The sequence below is a fragment of the Diabrotica virgifera genome, chromosome 1 (genome assembly GCF_917563875.1).
Source record: "Diabrotica virgifera virgifera chromosome 1, PGI_DIABVI_V3a".
NCBI lineage: Eukaryota > Metazoa > Arthropoda > Insecta > Coleoptera > Chrysomelidae > Diabrotica > Diabrotica virgifera.
The window spans coordinates 130,456,810-130,480,719 of NC_065443.1; the positions used below are offsets into that span (position 1 = coordinate 130,456,810).

General features: G+C 31.3%; 1 protein-coding gene across 3 annotated transcripts in view; it reads left to right on the forward strand.

The window, feature by feature from the left end:
• LOC114326427 (glucose transporter type 1) overlaps positions 1-23,910 on the forward strand; it is a 659,305-nt gene that overhangs the window by 58,960 nt on the left and 576,435 nt on the right. The window contains exon 1 of one of the 3 annotated variants that reach the window (XM_028274795.2): positions 1,833-2,055. The exons of the other annotated variants lie outside the window; for them this stretch is intronic. The gene's annotated coding sequence lies outside the window, so the exon portion shown is untranslated. Of the gene's footprint in view, positions 1-1,832; positions 2,056-23,910 lie in introns of those variants that run through there. 3 annotated transcript variants of the gene reach the window in all.

Consider the following 23,910-nt stretch of genomic DNA (forward strand, 5'->3'; position numbering starts at 1 on the left):
TTTTGCTCTGCATTTGCTTCGAAATGTTGAGGCTCTTCAGTCTGAGTACTTGAGGTGGCATAACATGTATTTTTCTTCAATACCTCTTTTTTCGTTGGTATGGTAGATAGACTTTTGGTAAGATTGCTCATTTGATTCGATATTTCATTGATGTTTGAAGAGAGCCTAGCTAATCCCAACTTAATATCAGTTGAATTTGATTCTTGGATTTGAACCTTAATAGTCTCATCTGAACCCCCGAATTGGGGGTTCAGATATTCAGAATTCAGAATTCAGAATTGGGGGTTCAATACTATTACTGTACAAATTGAACGATGCATTTAAAACTGATTTTTAATTTAAAATAATTATCTTAATGGCGTATGTACTATTTTTTCTTAAACTACCCTTTGAAATACACCAATTTTTATTTGCATATATCAACCGGTTTCAGAACAATAAATAAACTGTCAGTCTGTACGAAAAATTTCAACACACCGTAGGTAGTTATCTCGGAAACGAAGCACTTGTTCACACACATTTATATAGCAAACTGTCATTATTTTTAATTCAGAGTTACCATTTGTTTGTCTCACTTATTTATTAATACTCTATATATTTATATTCGATTAATAACTAATAAAAACCACTCAAAGATACTTTAGTAGTTATGGGGACCTATTCGGTTGTAAAGATTAGGTTCTGAAATAAAAAAATTTAAGTTAAGTTTTTCATTTTATTGGGAACTTTCCATTTTTTAATTTAATTTTCCATTTACAACAATCGTTTTTTCTGATTATAGCGCCATCTATCCATAATTCGAAAAAATTTCTTAACAAAAAGTTACTCATTTTACGTAAGAAATCTATATCTGCAATAAAAAATGAGGGCTCCTACATAAGATTTTAAAGCAACCCCTACCCCCACCTCCGTGGGAGGTCGTGTTTGATGTCGTTCAATAGATATTTAAAAAAATATGGAAGACCTATTTTTCAATTCTTTGATATGATGCGCCAAATATCGCGGGGTTCCTATTTAAAATTTTAAAGTTACCCCCACCCCTCTCCATGGGGGTCGTGTTTGGTACCATTCGACAGATTTTAGAAAAATATTGAACAAGTATGTTTCAGTTTTTTGACGTGACGTTGATTTTGCGAAATATTCGCTTTTTTTGTAAAAAATTTGTGACTCACCCGTTTCCTTACGCCCCGCTCAAATCGTCAGATTTTTGAAATAATAGGTACACTCTTCTTCATGTACTTAACTTACCTTATCTGATGATTTTGAATTTTTCTAAGGATATATTTTTTTCGAACCCCCTCAACGAACTCCCCTATATTGATAGTCCACATTGGTAGAGGTACATTTACAGGATACAAGGTTTCTCCCCATGTGATTTTCTGATGCGCTCGAATAACTGCAAAAATCCCTGCTTGGGCTACTTGTAGATAAATAAAAATGTTTGCTTTACCCGTAAATATCGAATCGAGAATCATTTTTTTTTTCTATTGTTTGAAATATAAATTAATGATAGTAAAAGACTATCACTTAATTTAATATGCATTTTGTGAAATGAAAGAAATTTATTGTTAATTTTACTATCGAGTTAATTAATAGTCCAAGATACCTAAATTAATAATAATATCAATACAATAATAATATTATCCTTAAATCTTCAACTTTAGCGTAGATAATAAATATACATTGTGGTTTAATTATTTAATAATTATATCGCATATTGTTGTTGAAAACAAAAGAAAGTTATTTTTATCAGAATTCTTATCAATGTGTTGTTCTTGTGCATTCAAAATATTTAAGTTGACGGTCTTGTCAATCATTGTATCCGCAGATGATCAAGTAATCCACAGTTCTGTTAATGCTTTTCATTATCTTCTTATCTTTTTATAGTAACGGTAAATAGTGAGTTTTATATTTAAAATATCTTTTTCAGTTCAGTATGTGCCGCCGGATTACTTAGTTTGGACGATTTATTAAGTTCCCCTAGTAAATCTGTTGTCGTTTTACTTTGTGTCGTGGGTGTAGAATAGTTCAGTATTAATCAAGTGAACCATAGAGGTTAGTTTTATTTATTTATGCACACTTTTATTCCGATTATTACTAAGTTGATATTTGGAGAAAATTATAAAATTATCGTTATCTCCTAATCCCAAAAATAAAATAAACAAAAACATGAATTGTTATGCAGGGTGTCCCGAAAAGATTGGTTATAAATTATACCACACATTCTGGGGTCAAAAATAATTCGATTAAACCTAACTTACCTTAGTACAAATGTGCTCATAAAAAAGTTACAGCCCTTTGAAATTACAAAATGAAAATCAATTTTTTTCAATATATAGAAAACTATTAGAGATTTTTATATTGAAAATGGACATGGGGCATTCTTATGGCACGAACATCTTAAAACAAAATTATAGTGAAATTTGCCCACCCCATAAAAATTTTATGGAGGTTTTGTTCCCTTAAACCCCCCCAAACTTTTATATACGTTCCAATTAATTCATTATTGTGGTACCATTAGTTAAACACAACGTTTCTAAAACTTTTTGCTTTTTGGTATTTTTAGATAAGCCAGTTTTTATCGGGACGCGGCTTCTTTTTTAATATGTTTACATAAAAATTTTATTGGGGTTTTGTTCCTTTAGACTACCCCAAATATTTGTGTACGTTCCAATTAAACTATTATTGTTGCACCATTAGGTAAACACAGTGTTTTTAAAACTTTTTTGCCTCTTAGTCTTTTTTTGATAAGTCACCTTTTATCGAGATGTAACTTCTTTTTTAAAATATACCTAATAATGTAAATTTTAAATAAATTTTCAGATTATTAATAGTGCAGTCACTGAAGGTGGATAAGAGCTATTACCTCCGATTTCGTTGAACCTCCATCGATTTTCATGAAAATTGATGAGTGGTTAGAGGATATCTCAAGGAACAAAGGTGACATGGTGTCAACTTGCGATTTTACCCTGGGGGTGGATGCCACCCCTCCTCGGGGGTGAAAATTATTTTATTAAAAATAACCCCACAATTCGATAGAGGGGCAAATTATAAGCAAAATTTGTTATATAAAGTTAATAAAATAAATCGAAACTTTTTGAATTATTAAAGATCAAAAATTTTAATTTTTCGTGAGAAAAATTCATGTTTTTAACCGATTTTTCATAAATAACTCAAAAACTATAAGTTTTTACAAAAAAGTTATTATTATCAAAATTGAGGCTAATAAAAAACAAAATAAACTCCTTACTATAAAAACCTTTCAGTGTTAAGTAAAAGTGAGTTATAGGTAATTGAATTTATATTTCTTTTGTCGAGTAACCAAATCTAAGTATTCAAGCTTAAATACCGGGAAAATGATGCATTTTATAACATAAACTTATTAAACATTAGTCAAAGTTCTTAGAAATATCTATCAAATAAGTACTCGAGTAAGTTGATAGCATTAAAATTTATGCAACAAAAATGTTTCAAAATTTATCTTTTAAAATTTTTTCCAAAAAATGTTATTGTTTTTTTGTAAATAACTCCGTTAGGTTTTAAGATATCAGGTTCACCTAAAAACTAATTAAAAGTGAAATCTAAGAGCTATTACAAAACGTCGAATTAAGTTTTTTAAATCTCTTACTTTTTTAAAAATAAAAGGTTAAATGGTCCCGGTTACATGGTTCTCGCAGCAAAATTGAAATTTTAAACGTTTCTACCTCGGTTATTTTTTACTCTAGGGAAATAGAGAAATGGGTAATTTATTTGAAATAGAAAAAAATAAAATTTAGTTATTTATAATTTTTTACGTATATTGAGTATTTTTGGAGTTATTATCAAAAGAAAAGGAAAAGTACGATAATTTTAAAAATTCTGATTTTTTAAATTACATCTTTTTTTAAATATGCATTCTAAACCAGTCAAAATTGTTGAAATCATTAACTATGTTAACCTAAAGAAATTCTTGTTTACAAATTTTAATTTTTGTGGAAATGGCGTATGTTTTATTCTTCACTTTTTCCTAAAGAAATCGAAAGGGCCCTCTTATTTTCATCATAACTTGCTTAATTTTGATGCTATTAACTTCTACTGGAGCTCATTTGATAGGTATTCCAAAGTACTTTAAGAAGTACTTAACAAGTATATTCTATAAAATGCATCGTTTTCCCGTTATGTAAGCTTGGATACTTAGATTTGAGTACTCGTCGAGAAAAATATACATTCAATTACCCATAACTCACTTTGAAATAACATTTGTTTAGTTTTTAAAGTGGGAAATGTATTAAATTTTTTATTATATTTAATTTTAGTAATCATAACTTTTTTACAAAAGCTTAAATTTTTTGAGTAATACGTGAAAAACAGCTTTAAAACATGCATTTTTTTCAAGAAAAAATAAAATCTTTGATATTAAATAACTCAAAAAGTATTGATTTATGTTAATAACTTTATATAACAAATTTTGCTTAGAAGTTGCCCCTATATCGATTTCTGGTATTATTTTTAATAAAAAAAATTTCACCCTCCAGAAGGGGTGGCATCTATCCCCAGGGTAAAAGCGCAAGGTTCAACGAAATCGGAGGTGAAAAGCTTCAGTGACTCCACTATAATAGTTCTCTATAATAGTACTTAACCATAATATACATATTATATACAAATATGTGGTGGATTCGACAAATATTCAAAATATCTCGATAAACACTGGCTTATCGAAAAAGTACTAGGAAGCAAAAAGTTTTAAAAATATTGTGTTTACCTAATAGTGCAACAGTAATAATTTAATTGGAACGTACACAAAAGTTCGGGGGGGGGGGGGTTTAAATGAACAAAATCCCCATACAATTTTTATGGGGTGCACAAATTTCACTTTAATTTTTTTTAAGATGTTGCTACTATAGGAATGCCACATGTCCATTTTCAATAAAAAATCTGTAAGAGTTTTCAATATATGAAAAAAAAATCTATTTTCAGTTTGTAATTTCAAAGGGCTGTAACTTTTTTTGTGTGCACTATTGTATATAGGTAAGTGAGGTTCAATCAACTTATTTTTGACCCCAGAATCTGTGGTATAATTTATGACCAATCTTTTCGGGACACCCTGTATACCAGGGTGCATAACATTTATCAGCACAAATTTTAACGTTAAAATCGCAGGAGAACAACTGTCGAACCAACTGTTTTGTGGCAAGAAATAAAAATAATATCATCTTCTTCTTCCTCTATCTTTTCTCCTTGGTAAGGATGTAGTGGTGTCATGTTTGCCTATTTCTGTAAAATCATCTCTCACCTGCGCGTGTTGTTTTGGAGAATGAGTAACCGGTCATGTCGTTTTAGTCCATGGCGGATCTGTTTTGAGATGGACGTTGAAAAGTGACTATAATTTTTTGCAGAAATGGCTTAGAGTTAATCTATATAATGATAATTGAGTTATCCTCCCAGTCAAAAAGGTCAGGAACATTGTTTAAATAATCAAAATGTCAAAAAATGAAGGACAAATACGATGTTTTTCGTTTTTTGATTATAACTTTAAAAGTATTCAGTTCCGAGAAAAGTTACACTTAAATAAAAGTTGAGTAATTAAATTTCATACAGCGCGGTGGAATAAGTGTTGCCCCCCCCTGTTAACTTGTTTATTTTAAGAATATAAGCAAAACGCTCGGACAGGTCGATTTTTATCACAGTATATTATAGCATCAACGTTTCGAACTTTAAGCGATTCCTCTTCAGGTGACAGGTACAACTTTGATTTTTTTAAATAGTAAGGTACATCATGTGACACCTCATTTAACAGCTTTTGAAATACTGATTTCAAAAATGTATAATACTTTAATCCTTTTTGAGATCGTACGCGCAAAATTTCGGTCGAACTCTTTTTAAACGCATTAATTTTTTTCGAATTCTGAGGAAACTAATAATTATTTTTGAAAAATTTAAACGCAGACTGAAAGACTAGATTATTGCCGAGGGCTGACAGTCCCTTAGAATAAACAAAAATTTTCTTTTAAATGATATATTTGAAATTAAAAATCACACTAAATTTTCTCTTTTTTTCACCACTGTGACTTATTAAAATAAACATTATGGGAGTTCTCAGGGACTTTGGACCATCGAGAATACTGTAATATTTCATTCTGCGTTTAAATTTTTCAAAAATATTCATTAATTTTTTAAGGATTCGAAAAAAATGATTGCATTTAGAGAGAATTCGACCGAAATTTTGCGTCTACGATCTCAAACAGGATTAAAATATACATTTTTGAAATCAGTATTTTAAGAGCTTTTAAATGAGGTATCATATGATGTACTTTCCCATTTAAAAAAATCAAATTTATGGCTGTCACCTGAAGAGGGATCGCATAAAGTTCGAAACGTTGATGCTATAATATACTATGGTTAGTTTAAAAATCGACCTGTCCGAGAGTTTTGCTTATATTCTTAAAATAAACAAGTTAACAGGGGGGGGGCAACACTTATTCCACCGCACTGTATAATATAAGATCGGTTAAAAATTTTTAGAATTGTTACCCTTGTTGCAAAATAGCAATAATTGCAAAAAAAAAAACATAAAAAAACAAGTATTGGTATTTTACGTTTTTCAACCATTTCTGCTACACTTAGGACCTTCATATTTCACCAAGAAAACTTTATGATGTGATAGACAACATTGTAAATTAAGTTAAGATCGGTTCAATAGGTTTTGCAAAATAAATTTTGCAATCCAGCTTTCGCAAAAAAATTCATTTTTTCAAAATGTTTCAGGACTGAAAATAAAAGAGATAGCAAGTTAAAATTATTTTTTCAAATAGAAGAATACTGTACCTTTTATTTGCAATTTGCGAAATTAAAATCGGTTAACTATCACGGCGTCAGGATTTAAAAAAAAAACATTAATTTTTGGTGCTACGCGCAGGACAGCGGTGTTCTATTCACACAAGTTGATTTTCACCAAAATTTCTTCCAATCTTTATCTAATATATTATTTTCTTACTTAATTTGATTATTGTTTGTGAAAAATTGTTTAAACAATTGGATATGTTTAAAAATAATACACTTTTATTTTCTAAGTTAAAATATAGGAACAAAGAAAGTTTTTTCTAAAAAAAGTGTTATTTCAAAAGACAGAGTAAGTGTTTTTATTTTGCAATAAACAAATTTATTTATTTATTTCGAAATTTACTAAAAATTAAAATTTATCAATCAATATCAAAGGTCATTGGAATTCCCAATCAGAGCGAACGTATCCTGCGCGTAGCACCAAAAATTAATGTTTATTTAAAAAAATCCCTGACGCCGTGGTGGTTAACCGATTTTAATTTTGCTAATGGCAAATGAAACGTACAGTATTCTTTTATATTTAAAAAAAAGTCAACTTGCTGTCTGCTTTATTTTCAGTGCTGCAACGTTTTGAAAAAATGAATTTTTTTGCGAAAACTGGATTGCAAAATATATTCATCCGATCTTAATGAAATTTACAGTATTGTTTTATCATATCATAAAGTTTTTCTGGTGAAATATAAAGGTCCTAAATGTAGCATAAATGGTTGAAAAACGTAAACTGCGAATACTTGTTTTTTATGGGTTTTTTCGAAATTATTGCTATTTTGCAACAAGGGTGACAATTTTTAAAAATTTTCAGTTAATCCTGTATGGTAGGATATTTAATTACGCAACTTCTATGTCGGTGCAACTTTTCTCGAAAATAAATACTTTTAAAATTATAATCAAAAAACCAAGAAAAAAATCGAATTTTTCCTTTATTTTTTGACATTTTGATTATTTAAACAATGTTCCGGACCTTTTTCAGTGGGAGGAGAATTTCTGCAAAAAAATATGAGTCACCTCTCAACATCCAAATGTAGTATTGGTTGCAAGATATTTCGGATTTAATCAGATTTATCATTTAGTAAAGTACCTTTAAACTTTGAATATAATTTAAAATTGAACCTAATGTAACGAAAGACTAAGGGTGACTATTCGTTACAGCATTAAGGGAGTACAGTCATTTTGTGCTTGATATCGGCCAAGTCTCTTAATCTGGGGAATTCCATCCGAATTATCTTCCAACGGATAGTACTAATATTTTTACAGATGTGCCCTGGTCTATTTATTTGCTTCAAAACATGGTACTGGAGATCTTCATCTGGACCTTTTGACCTCTGTGGTGTAGCGGTGATCTATTCGGCATTCTTTTAAAGCTTTTAATATTTTCTGATGGTTTACTATGTCAAATGCTTTCTCATAATCCACAAATATAAAGACGAGTAGTTTGTTGTAAATTTTTCATACACATAAAATGTCATACCAACATTCAAAACAAATTTATACACCGATACTGACACTATCCAAATCCAAACCAAACAACACATAAGACAAAAAGCTGCATCTACAAAACTTAAAATTGTTGGTTATAAAACTAACTAAAAAAATAAAAAAATCTTTAAGTTGGAAAAACTGCAAGACCACAAAGTGTCAGGATAAATTAAATGAGTATGAAGCATACACCAAAAACAGAGATATCTACAAATCCCAGATATGCCAGCAGACATGCTTAAGTCAATGAGCACAGAGGACAACGGAAACATACATCAATAAAATTTAATGGAAAGGAACATATATATCTTATTCTTCTTCTTTTTGTATAGACATGACTCTGTCTGTTTTTTCAATGTGCCTCTAGGAAGTTGTCGTTCCATCGTTTTCGTGGTCTTTCCACTGATCGTCTTCCTATTGGGGAACCGTCTCTCGCTGTACTGACTACCCTCTTTGTTGCCATTCGGCTTATGTGGTCATTCCATTCTATTCTTCTGTTTCTTACCCAGTTATTAATGTTATCCACCTTGCATCTCCGTCGTATATCTGTACATCTAGCTCTGTCCCATAGAGTCTTACCATCGAATTTTAGAAGGGTTTTCATCTTCGTTGTTTCGAGCAATCTTTTTGCCCTCTCTGTGTCGGTGTCTTGTTTCTGCCGCGTATGTCATTATTGGTCTGATGACTGTTTTGTAAATTCTGCCTTTCATTCCTTTTCCGATATTTTTATTTCCCCATATTGTGTCATTTAGGCAACCTACGGCTCTGTTTGCTCTATTTACTTGATCTTTCATTTCTGTTTCGAGTCTACCGTAGCTAGATAGTGTGATGCCTAGGTATTTAAACTCCATCACTTGTTCTACTATCTGACCTTCCAGCTCCAATTTACATCTTATTGGAGCTGCTGTTACAACCATGCATTTTGTCTTTTTTGAGGAAATTGACATGTTAAATTTTCTGGCGATTATGTTGAATTGGTGCAGCATACGTTGTAAATCATCTTCACTTTGAGAGATTAGTATTGCATCGTCGGCATAGCAGATTTTTTAAAGTTGTTTATTTTCCCATTTGGTATCCTTTTTTAGTTCTTACTTTTTTATTATTTCGTCCATGATCAGGTTGAACAATAAAGGACTCAAGGAATCCCCCTGTCTTATCCCATTGCCGGCTTCAATTGGGTCAGTTAGTTCATCTTCCACTTTTACTTTTATTGTGTTGTTCTGGTAGATGTTTTCTATCGTTTTTATTATTCCCAGAGGTACCTCTCTCGAGTATAACAAGTGGATAACGTCCTTTAATGTGACCCTGTCAAACGCTTTCTTAAGGTCCACGAAACATAAATATGCCGGTTTGTTGTATTCCAACGATTTCTCTTGAACTTACCTCACTATAAATATAGTATCAGTGCATGACCTTCCCGACCTAAAACCTTGTTGTTCTTCTGCTAATGTTATAATTTCATCCAATTTGTTTGTTATCACTTTCGTTGTTAATTTTAATGTTGTGTTTAATAGGGTAATCCCTCTGTAATTCTCCGGGTCTGATTTGTCTCCTTTTTTGAAGAGAGGTATTAGGATGCTTGATCTCCATTCTTGTGGTATTCTGTTCTATTCTATTATTTTTTGTATTAGTTTTAATAGTTGTTTAGTTAGATCTTGTCCTCCGTACTTTAGGAGTTCGTTCGATTTTCTGTCCTCTCCTGGAGATTTTCTATTTGTTTATTTTCTTAATGCTTCCTTTACCTCTGAATGTCTGCCTCAAGTAGTCTGCCTATGTTTCCTTCTGAATTTGTTTCGCTTTTATTAATGCGTTCATCTCCTTTCTTTGCCCTCTGATCATTCTCCATACTTATTTTTGTGTTCCGTAAGTCGTGTTCCATCTGTTTTGAGAAACTCTGCCAGTGCTCCCTTTTTATTTTCCTCACTAAAGTATTCGTTTCGTTTCTAATTCGTTTGAAGTGGTTGTATGCCTGTTGTGTTTGTTTTGTTCTGTATTGTAAAAAGGCTTTCTTCTATTTTCTATTTTCTTTCTATTTTGTCTTAACTTCCTCTCTAAACCACGGGGTTTTCTTCTTTAATATGTGAGTGTTCGTTACTTTTCTCTCTCCAAGTGATTCTGTTGCAGCGTCGATTATATTATCTTTGAGTTTTTGCCAGCTTTCATCGATGTTATCGTTTTCTAGTATTCCTGTATAAGTATTCCGTGGATTCCGTATGTAGTCCTTCGACTTTGATTTTTGTTTGTGTTGGTGCTGCCCTCTTAAGGCGGACACAGATATCCGCGCCGCGAACTCCGCGCCGTGTGTGCGCCGCGCGTTCGTGGCGCGGTTATTGTTCGCTAAAATTTTTCATTTTGACGATCCAGAGGAAACTTACGAACGTTTAGTAATTGTAGATAATCATGTCTCTGTCCTGTACTTCTACTACATCTTATTTTGGTATTGTTCTGAAACTATTTTCTTGTGTCATCTTATGCAATTTACTATTTTATGTGGAATAAGCCACAGTTTGGGAACATTTCGGGAACTACCTTTTTCGCTTCCTGGCAACACAAATATAATGGTAGGGGAGCCCAAGCGGGGATTTTTGCAGTTACTCGAGCGCGTCAGATTATCATATGGGGAGAAACGTGGTACCCTGCAGATGTACCTCCACCATATATTGGCTCTTAACACAGGGGAGTTAGTTCAGGGGGGCCCGAAAAAAATCTATCCTTAAAATACTCGAAATTGTCAGATTAAGATAAGGTAAGTTAAGTACATGCAAAAGAGTCTATATTTCAAAAATATGACGATTTGAGCGGGGCGTACGGAAATGGGTGAGTCAAAAAGTTTCACAAAAAAAAAGCGAATATTTCGCGAAATGAACGTCAGATTGAAAAACTAAAAACTACGTGTTCAATATTTTTCAAAAATCTATCGAAAAATACCAAACTTGACCCCCACGAAGAGGGGTGGGGGGTAAATTTAAAATTTTAAATACAAATCCCGCGATCTTTCGCAAAATAAACATCATATGGAAAAACTGCAAAATACACTTTATCAATGTTTTTGAAAAATCTATCGAATGATTCCAAACACGTCCCCCCACGGAGGTGAGGTGGGGGTTACTTTAAAATCTTAAATGGTAGACCCCGTTTCTTATTGCAGATTTGGATTGTTTGTATAAAAATAAACAACTTTTATTCGAAACATTTTTTTGAATTATGGATAGATGGCGCTATAATCGGAAAAAAGATTGTTGGAAATGGAAAATTAAATTAAAAAATGGGAAGTCCCCACTAAAATGGAAAATTTTACTTAACATTTTTGGTTTTAGGACCTAATAATCACAACCAAATAGGTCCCCAAAGCGCTCGAGTGACTGCACATTTAGCATACTTTGCTCCCCTACCATAATATATCTGCTTGTTCCTACAACCAGAAACAAAATTAGAGAACTATAGGTACTTCCAAGTCATGCGATACCTTTTTCGTTTTCCGGTGACACAATTGTAATGTATCTGCTTGTTTCAACTGCGTAGCTTCACTAGAAACGAAATTAGAGAACTATAGGTTCTTCCAAGCCCTGTGTTAACTTTTTCGCTTTCCGGCGACCCAATTATAATATATCTGCTTGTTCCAACTCAGTTGCTTCACCAGAAGCGAAGTTAGGAAACTATAGGCTCTTCCAAGATGTGCGTTACCTTTTTCGCTTTCCGACGACACAATTATAACATATCTATTTGTTCCAACTCCGTTGCTTCACCAGAAGCGAAGTTAGGAAACTATAGGCTCTTCCAAGTTGTGCGTTACCTTTTTCGTTTTCCGGTGACCCAATTATAATATATATGCTTGTTCCAACTACGTTGCTTCACCAGAAGCGAAGTTAGAAAACTATTGGGTCTTCCAAGTTGTGCGTTACCTTTTTGGCTTTCCGGTGACCCAATTATACTTAATATATCTGCTTGTTCCAACTCTGTTGTTTCACCAGAAGCGAAGTTAGAAAACTATTGGGTCTTCCAAGTTGTGCCTTACCTTTTTCGCTTTCCGGTGACACAATTATAATATATCCGCTTGTTTCAACTGCGTTGCTTCACCAGACACGAAGTTGGAAAACTATAGGTTCTCCAAGTCGTGCATTACCTATTTCGCTTTCCGGTGACACATAATATATATCTGCTTATGAATGTTTTTTTGATATTGATAACTATTTCCGAAGTGAAAGTCGAAACGTCAAGTAAACTTGATTTCAAACTCGAATTGTGGCTTATGCACAAATAAAATAGTAAATCTTATTTTTAATACATGTTATTTTTAGTACAACAATGAACTAACATTTTTTAAAAAGGTCCGCATGTACATTTTTTTATTTCAGCTTCTATTTCCGTTCAGATCGCATTTAAGCTGTTTCTTTAAATTAAATGGTTCTTTATTGAGGATCCCACAATAATGATTTTCCACGGTAAACATCAATTTCCTTCCGACAGTTCCGACTATTCCATTACTAACAAATATTCAACTCATGCGCGCCAAAACCAACAAACCACTCGCAAACCCGTCCAAATACGTATTGCGAACCATCAAAGCGTTTGTTAAAAAACCGACAGAATTTAGATCGTGGTGCGCCGTGTGCGTGCCGTTTGTGCGTCACTTGAAAACACGTACTAATCTGACGAATACGCTGCGCGCAAGCGGCTCGCACACCGAGCAGAGCGCATATGTATCTCCGCCTTTAGGTGTGAAATATTTCATAATGATTCCTATTTTACATAATACTAGGCTATGGTCGCTACCTACATCTGCTGAGTTGAGGCATCTTACGTCGATTATTTTTGATGGATGTATATCTCTGTTGGTTACAACATTATCTATCATAGATCTTTGTCCATGGGTGTTATTGAATGTATATTTATGTGGTCAAAAAATGTGTTGTTTATTCTAAGTTCGTTATTTTTGCAGAAGTTTATCATCAGTTCTCTATTTTCGTTTTTAACATTTTTATTGTGTTTTTGCTTAATTCCGGGTATTACTTGGTTACCTATTCGAGCGTTAAAATCCCCCAGTATTATCATCTTCCCTCTAACTTGATCTACTACTTTTTATAATTCATCATAAAATATTTCCCTTGTTGTTTGAGGCTTGTTATTTTCTGGACCCTATACTAAGATGATGTTCGGGTCTTCATTTTCCATTCTAATTTTTGCTGTAACAATTCTTTCCGCTATATATTGACACTCTTTGATGTGATTTTGGTATTTTTGATGTATTAGTAATGCTACACCTTCTTTGGCCCTATTTTCTTTTGCTACTCCACTGTAGATTAGTATATATTCGCCTAATCTTGATTGTCCTTTTCCTTTCTTTTTTGTTTCCTGTAGAGCGCATATTATATCTATTTGTTTCTCTTTTAATACTTGGGTGATTTCTTGATCTCTAGTGTTGAGTAATTTGATGTTTCATGTGGTAATTCTCATCAATGTTTTTCTTTTGTCCTTATTTCTCGCTATGGTCGTCTTCATATGATCAGTCCGGTTCCGAGGCCTCACATTGTTTCTTTAAGCAGTATTCGTTTTTCCGATTGGTAGGTTGCTAACCTTGCCAATCAACTCTCCACATTTTATCCGGGCTTGGGACCGGCTAGGCTGTGGTAACCGCAGAGCTACTCGATCCACCCTGCAATTACCCCAGGCAGTGTTGAACATACAGTGAGCACGTAAAGGTTGGAATAAATTCATTTTCTCGATAATGGACGATTTTGGAAAAAAATACCAAAACAGGTCAATTTTTATTTTAAAATTACGACTTACTGTCATATATATCATACTAGTGACGTCACCCATCTGGGCGTGATGGCGCCATCGATGATTTTTTAAATAAGAATAGGGGTCGTGTGATAGCTCATTTGAAAGGTAATTCAATTCTCTATTCAGTAATATAAATATTAACATAATTATTTATAGAGGGTGTCCAAAATTTTTTTTTAATTAAATTTATTTACATAAAAAGAAGAATGTATGTAATTTATTTAATTCAAAATAAATTTTACTGCTATCAGAAAAGAAGGAAAAAATGTTTATTTGGCAAATAAATATTGATTTTTGCTTAAATTCAATATTAAAGCCGCCACCCACCAGCCTCGTGACAGTTTGCACATTTAATTTAAGCGAAAAGCAATGATTATTTTTCAAATAAACATTTTTTTCAGTTTTCTGAGAGCAGTAAAATGTATTTTAAACTAAATAAATTACATACATTGTTCTCTTTATGTCAATAAATTTAATGCAAAAAAATTTTTTTTGGACACCCTGTATAAATAATTATACTAATGTTTATATTACTAAATAGAGAATTGAATTACCTCTCAAATGAGCTATCATACGACCTCTATTCTCATTTAAAAAAATCATCGATGACATCATCACGCCCAGATGGGTGACGTGACTAGTATGATATATATGCCAAAAAGCCGTAATTTAAAAATAAACATTGACCTGTTTCGGGATTTTTTTCCAAAATCATTCATTCTCGAGAAAATTAATTTATTCCAACCTTTACGTGCTCACTGTATATCTAAAAGAGAGAAATAAAACAGCCAGTCCTTATTAAGTGAAATGTATAGCAAACCCATTAGAAGAATATAGCAGGTTCTGGTTACTAGTACTAAAAGAACAAGTCAGCAATAAGAATATACCAACATTACCAACTTTGAATTGTCAATGGCAGACAAGCGAAGACGTGGAAGACCACCTACAGATGGACGGACGACATTAAAAGAATAACGACAATTGGATTGCAGCTGCGCATGACAGATAGGGGTCGACGAGACAAGAATTCTTTTGTTGACAAAAACTTCTTGTCTTGTCTTGATAAAAAATCAATAAATTTAAAAAATCTTGTCTTAACGTTTTCTTGACATCTTATATCTTGTCTTGGCTCAAGAAATTTCAAGATCTTGAAATTTCTTGATTACCCGATCGGGTGATTCCACGGCGACCTTTTTATTGCATTGCGTGCTAACACGGCCTCCACTGCCACTTGATGGGGTCCCTGATCTGCATTTGTTCCTGACGAACCCAAAACTGATGTGTACCCTAACAACACACAACATTCCAGGAATGTACTACCAAAGTTCTATCAATATTTGAATGTCCTGGACATTTAGGGAACATTCGGTGAACATCTGTTTAAATTATTCCTGGAATGTTACCATAAGACATTCTGTGAACATACTACCAATGTTCCTATATTTTAAGTTGCGAAATAATACATACGTGTAACAGATACAACATTACTTATAACATACCAGACAAACTAAGTGACACTTTAGGCCTACAGTGCAATAATATGTCAAATTTAAAGAGTTTCCCAAGTTCAATTAATACAATATTATAAACATACAAATGTAATAAAAATTATTGTTCGCGAATATTCAATTTGGAATGCGATTTTGTTAATAAAAAAAATACTTATAACTTATGCAAAACCCAAGAGAGGCATTTATATTTATTTCTTTTGCGTTCATTTTCAAATTCGCCGTGCATATATTTTTGTGCATGGCGCTTGAGAGGGCATCACGTGACTAAAAACGACCAACCAACGACCTCGCTTCGGCCATCTTGGCATCTTCATCTTGGCCACCTTGCTTTGCCGTGGGTGGATCGTTGTTTCTATTATTTGTGCTTTTTAAGAATATTTTTTTAATTCGGATACTTTTATAATAGCTTTAATAGTATTATTAACATAGTGAATAAAATGGTGTCCTGTTTTTAACGAAGTTGGAGTAGCAGAAACAAATGTAGATAAAAAAATCTGCAGGATTAACGTTTCAATTATGACAGAAGCTCCAAACAAATGACTGTGAATGAAAAGCCCTATTAAAAGGTTAGTATGCAAATATGTAAACGAAGGCATGCCCTGTATTTCAGAAAATAAATTAATACTATTAATACCCTAATAATACTATGTATTCATAAAAAATCTTTTAAGTAACCTAGATATAACAAAGTGAATAAAAGGCATAAATCAGAAGAATTATTATTTTATTTTATAAGTTAATAATTGGTCATATCCATTTATTATTTTAATAATAATTGTGAATAAGCCACAAACTTCGCTTATTCCTAACTAAAATAGTAAATAGAGATAATAACAATAGGATTTGTAAAACTAAAGTAATTCTTTTTGCGTTTTTGCTAATGTATGCCTTTATAAATAGGATGGTAGACCACACACTATAATATGCAGTACCAACTAATGAATACACAGAATATTATAGTCGATTTGCTAAACTCAGTCTCAGTACTACTGAGTCCCGATTTCACCATTGATACCTAAATATTTAAGAATTGCCTAAGTGGGTTTAGGTACTTCCTAACTCTAAAACGGATTTTACCATACGATAAGAATTGCCTAAACCGCTTAAGCATTACCTTACGTTACGATACGGATTTCGATCTCCCTAAGCTTTAGGTATTACTTATCGTTGACAGTCAGGTTATATTTTACAATTTTGACTAATGTACTTGTGACGTTTTTCAAAAATTTACTTCTTACCTTAATTTTTCTGTTATTCTGTAATATTAGGTATATAAGTTATAATTTTGTATTTTCTTTTATATTATTAATATAATATGTGTTGGAAAATATAGAAAATCCTTTTGAGGTTTTTACAGGTTTTTACAGTTGACAAAATTATGTAGTCTACCTACTACCTAACAAACTAGTGTTTCAAAAACCCATTCATGATATAACTAAAAGTGTGTCATTAAAAATTAATAATAAAAGAAGCAATTTTCAACATTAATATTTATTTTAAAATGATTTCATTAATGACAATTCAACTAACTTCATTCATTTTTCGTCATACCTATGTGAAATTTACAACTCTTTTCTTTTCCTCCATTTCCCTGTACAAATAAAATACAAAACTTAACAAACTTAATTCACAAATAACTATTTATAACTACTAAATAAAATAACTAAACAGTACAAAACTGAATAAAACCAACTTGGCAAACAAACAATAATGACAAATAATCGAAAAAGTAATGTAATGTCATCTGATTCTTCTTTTTATTTATCAAAAATAGTTCAAACGGACCCGAATTAATACCTAGGAAAGAATTTCCTAGATAAGCCGTTCTTTTAGTTGTGAAACGCTATTGTTCTTAAGTATAGACTTAGGAAGTGCCTATCGATAAGAATTACTTAATAAGGCAACTGTTTAGGTATCGTTGGTGAAATCGGGCATGAGTCTCAGACACAACTGGCTAGTGATTTTAGTAAATAATTTTGCCAATTTGGTAAAATTGGCAAAAAAAAATAATAACTAAATAGTTAATAATTACTGTAATTTTGGCAAAATTGGCCAAAAACAAAAAAAATTACCTACTAAAATCACTAGCCAGTTGTGTCAGAGTTTGGGGAACCGACTATACTAATAAACAATTTCTAAGCTGTTTTATAATATTTTGTGAGTCCATTAATCATATTTTTTATTTAAAACTAAAATTTGTTAATAATGCGTAGTAATGCATATATTTTGTATTTTTAGCTTTCCAGAAGATCCTGCGAAGAAGACATGAAGTATAGATCAGATTTGTTAATAGAGGAGTATGTTCAAAACACTTTTTAGAAAAAGATATTGACAGAACTTCACTTTCATCTGTTCGTTTAAGAGACTGTGCTGTTCCAATAGCTTATGTCACACAGGTATATGCATTTTTTTTCTTGGTTTTAACATCTTTAAACGCGAAATACGCAATAGCTTATCGAATTGATGCCATGTTATTTTTCTTTATTAAGGTCTTTGTTTATTATTGTGTATGTGTATTAACAACAGAAACATTTTTGGTTATTCTTTTATTTTATTTTATATTTTGTCATCAAGTGTTCAGTCAATGTATGTAGTTTTCTTATGTACACCTTTATGGGTTTATACCTGGTGGATGTATATTTCAATAAATAAATAAATAAATAACCTAATTAATAATACAGTCTGTACAATATAGATACTGTTGTAATTCATTATCTACATCAGAGATCTAAGTTGACATTGTTGCCCAACTGCAAAAAATTTTTGAATTCATTTTAAGTCAAATATATCACATAATTATTGCAAAGTAGATTATACAACAAAACAGATTAATATTCAATGTAAATAAATAAAAACATCAGAAATAGAAAACAAGAATTAAGGTATAATCTTATGTTACAGTTATTAAGGTACCAAGGGTATTATAAGGATAATAACGCTTGAGGTCAATGGTGTTTTTAACAAGGGCCTGAGGGATATACGTTGACCGAAAGCGTTATTATTATAATACCTATGGTGCCTTCAACGTTTAATGTCTGACTAAATTATTCTTTATATGCGAAAAATTTGAATGAATTTTGAATTGATTAGTTTTTAAATAAGTACATTTACCAGTAACAGTAGTAACATAATTGTGGTAACCATAGTTTTACTTAGGTTGATATTTGTCAACTTGACAGTATCTAAGTCGTTATTTAAATTTAATGCCCAAGGGCGTTATATCATACTTAACAGACTTCGAAATGTCATTATTTGTCAAATAATGTACCAGTAGGACATTAAAGTAAATAATAAAAACAATAAATATAATGAATACTAAATACTTATTTGTTTGTGAAAAATCTATTTCTTTGTGGCTTTTTTGTAATTAACTATTCTAATGAGGAAATAAGCCACAATTTACTTGAAAAAATAATTTTATTAAGGTTTCTACTTCCACGTCGGATGTCGTTGTCAAAATACAAAATGTTCATTATTATTATTTTATTTATTAAATATTATTTATTATTTATTTAAATATTATTTAATATTTATTTTTTTATTATTATTATTTATGCGTATTATTACCTGTAAATAATATTTCTTCTGATTGTTAATTGTAAAGGATAGAAAAATTACCTTTTATTTTATTTTCTTTTAGAATCAGCTGAGAGAAGTGGTCTACAAAAAACCAGAAAGGAAACAGAATATGTGGCTACGAAAAGCAAAAGAAAGGTTTACAAAGCAAATGTGACACATTTTTTTATAATATTTAGGAATGTCAGTAAATTACATTAAAAAATGTATGTAAAGATTTTTTGCAATAAAAATGTTTATATTTATCAAGGATGTATTATTTGGTATGGCCACATATCGTCAGTGATGTGACAATACCTCCTATCTGTTTTTTTCAAGAGATTTGTAAGATAGACTAAAAACTTGTTTCGGCCACCTCCTGTTTTCATATATTTTTTGACTTGTTTTGCAGTAAATAACTATCTATTTACTACAAAAAAGTCAGAATACGTACGAAAACAGAAAGTGACCTTAAAAAATGTTTTTCGTCTCCTGCAAACCTCATGAAAAAACATATAGGAGGTATTGTCACATTACTGACGATATATTTCAGTGAATGTCTAAAAAATATTCTGTGAATGTTCAAAGAACGTTCGTAGACATTCATGGAATGTTCTAACAAGACATTCAGTCTAAAAATATACTGTGAATGTCCAAAGAACATTCATGGAATGTTCCAACAAGACATTCAGTCTAAAAAATAGACTGTGAATGTCCAAAGAACATTCGTAGACATTCATGGAATGTTCCAACAGAACATTCTAAGAATATTTAAAATGCTGACACAGCACTTTCCTGGGACTTTCCAGGGACATTCGTGTGCATTTGGGGACATTCCAGGAATATTTTCAATGTCCTGTGTGTACATTCTAGGAACATTCATGGAATGTTTTGTGTTATTAGGGTAGTTGCATGCTTACAATAAGCATTTTGTATGTTTCGCACATATTCTAAGTTTAGCTGTCCAGGATTTCATAAAAATTGCTGAGCCAAATCGAAACAGTTTAGACATCGAAAAGGATTTTGATTATTTGGAGGATGAGATTGAAGTAGAAAATGCTTTAAGTCCACTATACTCAATGCTACTACTTTAGATTTTAACTCTCCTGTAAGTAAAATTAAATACCTTGTAAGAAAAATCAAAAACTCAGGGCAAATTAACATTGCGAGGCCATAATTGTAAGATGACTATGCCAGAACTAGATGTGCCTACAAGATAGCATTCAACTTTCGAGATGCTAATATGGGGCTTAAGTGGAAAAAATGCTTAAAATGTATGATAAATAATAGTTCTGATCAGTAAATTTTGTCAGTATCTGAGAAGGTTTAAAACACTTTTTCAATTCTCGAAGCGGAAAAATATTGCACACTCCCATTGGTGGTAATTTAAGTAAATTTACTTTTGCACAAACTGGAAATATGGGCTCATGAACTTAATAATAAAATTGATAGAGACTGATTGAGCAATTAATTTACTACATTCAAGCTGCGAGAGATAAAATACTGAAACACTATAACAAAACTAATTGGATATACTGTACAGTCGGAAAAATTAAAGAATACCCATGAACGAACATATAAAACACGCTATATTTTCCTGTCACCGTATCACAAAGAAAATTGTCCAGTGCAAGTACATGTAACAATAATTATTACATGTACTTGCGCTGGCCAATTTTTTGTGTGACACGGTGACAGGAAAATACAGAGTGTTTTATATGTTCATTCATGGGTATTCTTTCATTTTTCCTACTGTATGTATTGTTGTTATTTTGAATCCTCGCCATAAAGTAGAGGCATTTTCGCCTTCATCTTGGGAAAAGCTTCTATAAGCAGAGACAGTACACAGATTTGAACAAATATTTAAAGCTTACTACTTTAATAAATCCCAGAATGATATACCAGAGCCTAGAGGAGCCAATACCAAAACCAATACTTAGTCTGAAAAAGGAAGAAAACGAATTTTATTTAGATATATATTACTTACCTATTTAAGAAAGCTGATAATGATAACTTACAATCTTGGAAGTATGAAATTGAATAATACTTAAATGAGCCTAGGTCAGAAGATTCTGAGAATATACATACTTGATTGGTGGAGAAGACACGAAAATATCTACCCGTGATTATCGAAAATGGCCAAGGATTTTCTCGGAACGCCAGCAATATCTGTACCTGCTGAAAGGCTATTTTCAAGAGCAACTTTAACAATAACAAAGCCAAGAAATCAGCTAGGCGCTGACTTCATAAGAAGTGTGATCTGCCTTATATTAATTCATGGCTTATTTACTCCGATTTAAAAAGGGGCTAAATTTGTTATTTAAAATAAAATCTAGTTTTTATTATTAGGTAGTCAAGATACTTCAAGATTTTTTGTTTTCTTGACAAGAAATCTTGGTATTGACATAAAATTTCTTGTCTTGTCTTGAAATCTAAAATTACTTCTTGTCTTCATCTTGTCTTGAAATAAAGACAAGATCAAGACAAGATCTTGAAATTTTCAAGAAATTGGCGACCCCTAAGGACAGAGAAGGGTGGATATATCTTGACGAGCCCTATGTCCGACAGTGAACAAATTTGGCTGTGTTTTCTAGTACATTATGTTTTCAACCCAATGTTTTCTTTTTCAGATCATTATAAATGAATTATTGTTATAATTCATGAATTTATAAAGTTAATTTTTTTGATGCTCACCGTTAGATGATTCGCAAAAGCCACACATACTTCCTCATTTTTAAAATTTTTTTTCTGTTTTTATCTTGCATCGTTTAATTGAAGTAATACCTAATAGTCCAGGGCGCATCTGTTTTTAGATGGACATTGAGAGGTGACTCAATTTTTTTTGCAGAAATTGCTTGAAAATAACTCAAATAATAATATTTGAGTTATCCTCCCACTCAAAATGGTCCGGAACATTGTTTAAATAATCAAAATGTCAAAATATGAAGGAAAAATGCGATTTTTGTATTGTTTTTTTGATTATAACTTTAAAACTATTCATTTCTGAGAAAAGTTGTACTGACATAAAAGTTGCGTAATTAAATTTCCTACAATATAGAATTGGTTAAAAATTTAAAAAATAGTCACCCTTGTTGCAAAATCGCAATAATTGCGAAAAGAAAAAACCCATACAAAAACAAGTATTCGCATTTTAAGTTTTTCAACCATTTATGCTACACTTAGGAGCTTCATATTTTACCAGAAAAACTTTATGATATAGTAAAACAACACTGTAAATTTCATTAAGATCGGTTTAATAGATTTTGGAAAATAAATTTTGCAATCCAGCTTTCGCAAAAAAAATTCATTTTTTTTAATGTTGCAGGACTGAAAATAAAGCAGATAGCAAGTTGAATTTTTTTTGCTTATAGAAGTGTACGGTACCTTTCATTTGCAATTTGCAAAATTAAAATCGATTAATTACCACGGCGTCAGGAAATTTTTTAAATAAACATTAATTTTTGGTGCTACGCGCAGGACAGCGGTGTTCGATTCACACAAGTTGATTTCCACCAAAATTTCTTCCAATCTTTATCTAATATATTATTTTCTTACTCTGTATTTTGTTGCATTTTAATATTTTAATTCCACAAAAATCAAACTAATTTTATTATTGTTTGTAAAATATGGTTTAAACAATTGCATATGTTTAAAAATAAAATAAACTTTTACTCTCTAAGTTAAAATATATGAACAAAGAAAGTTTTTGCTAAAAACGTGTTATTTCAAAGGATAGAGTATGTGTTTTTATTTTGCAATAAACAAATTTATTAATTTATATCGAAATGTAATAAAAATTAAAATGTATCAATCATTATCAAAGGTCATTGGAATGCCCAATCAGAGCAATCTCTCCGCTGTCCTGCGCGTAGCACCAATAATTAATGTTTATTTAAAAAATTTTCTGACGCCGTGGTAATTAATCGATTTTAATTTTGCAAATTGCAAATGAAAGGTACAGTACACTTCTATAAGTAAATAAAATTTCAACTTGCTATCTCCTTTATTTTCAGTCCTGTAACATTTTGAAAAAATAATTTTTTTTTGCGAAAGCTGGATTGCAAAATTTATTTTACAAAATCTATTGAACCGATCTTAATGAAATTTACAGTATTGTTTTATTGTATCATATAGTTCTTCTGGGTTAAATATGAAGGTCCTAAGTTTAGCAGAACAAACTAAGTTTATAAAACCGTAAAATGCGAATACTTGTTTTTGTATGGTTTTTTTACAATTATTGCTATTTTGCAACAAGAGTGACTATTTTTTAAATTTTTAACCAATTCTATATTGTAGGAAATTTAATTATACAACTTTTATGTTTGCACAACTTTTCTCGGAAATGAATACTTTTAAAGTTATAATCAAAAAACCAAGAGAAAAATCGAATTTTTCCTTCAGTTTTTGACATTTTTATTATTTAAACATAGTTCCGGACCTTTTTGAGAGGGAGGATAACTCAAATATTATTATTTGAGTTATTTTCAAGCAATTTCTGCAAAAAAATTTGAGTCACCTCTCAACGTCCAAATGTACTAATATTTTTAGAGATGCGCCCTGGTCTATAAGTATTTCAAGTGTTACGTTAAAAAGTACCGCAGACAGTGAATCCCCTTGCCTTATAATTTTTTTAGACAATCATTTGTATTTATCTAATTACATTTGTTACTGGAATTTGTGAATAATTTTAAATTTACGTGGTAACCTTATCATTGTTTTATCGTGGGTTTAATAATAGTTATAGCTGAATGATGAATTTGCTGGT